The sequence below is a fragment of the Trichechus manatus genome, unplaced genomic scaffold (genome assembly GCF_000243295.1).
Source record: "Trichechus manatus latirostris isolate Lorelei unplaced genomic scaffold, TriManLat1.0 scaffold00025, whole genome shotgun sequence".
In the NCBI taxonomy this organism is placed as follows: Eukaryota; Metazoa; Chordata; class Mammalia; order Sirenia; family Trichechidae; genus Trichechus; species Trichechus manatus.
The window spans coordinates 23550030-23550763 of NW_004443961.1; positions in this window are offsets into that span (position 1 = coordinate 23550030).

Below are 734 nucleotides of genomic sequence, written 5' to 3' on the forward strand. Positions count from 1 at the left end.
TCTGTGTTTCTACCAGGGCATATTCTATCTATATCTTAAAGTCAATGGGATCAAAATTGAATCCTTCATTGATGACCAAACTTTCTCATCCTGTAGCCACTGATTTGTTGGATAGCAGAACATTTACTCTGTCTCATTTTTTTTCCTGATTCATCCATTTCTTCCACTAATATTTATTGTGCACCTACAACATACTAGCAATGATATGGGTTCTGGTGTTATTTTAGTGAATAAGTCTGACAAAGTTCCTGTTGTCATCCTAATGGGTTGACAACATTAAAAGAAATAAATATATACACGATGTCAGGTAATGATAGAGTCTATCAAAAAATGAAATTTCTGTCTTTTGTATCCATTCACATGGTTTCTCTGGGATTTTTAAAACATGGCTAAAAATGCTCTGAACTCCTTTAATCAAGAGGTAGTCTCTCTTGAAATTAGGATGTGCTTGTGACAGCTTTGACTAATAGAGTTCAGCGAAAAGTGAGACTATGTGACTTCTGAGTCTAGATCATAAAACATCCGCAGGTTCTGCCTCTTGCTGCTAAAACACTCACTCTTGCAGCCCTAAACATCATGTAAGAAGCCTGACTACCCTGAGACTGCCGTGTTTTGAGTAAGTCCTGGACAGATGGAGAGACCACGTATAGACACTTTTATTGACATTCCTAGCTGAACTCCCACCACGTGTCTGTCAGTTTTCTGACATAAATAATCTCAAACAATGAAGGAGG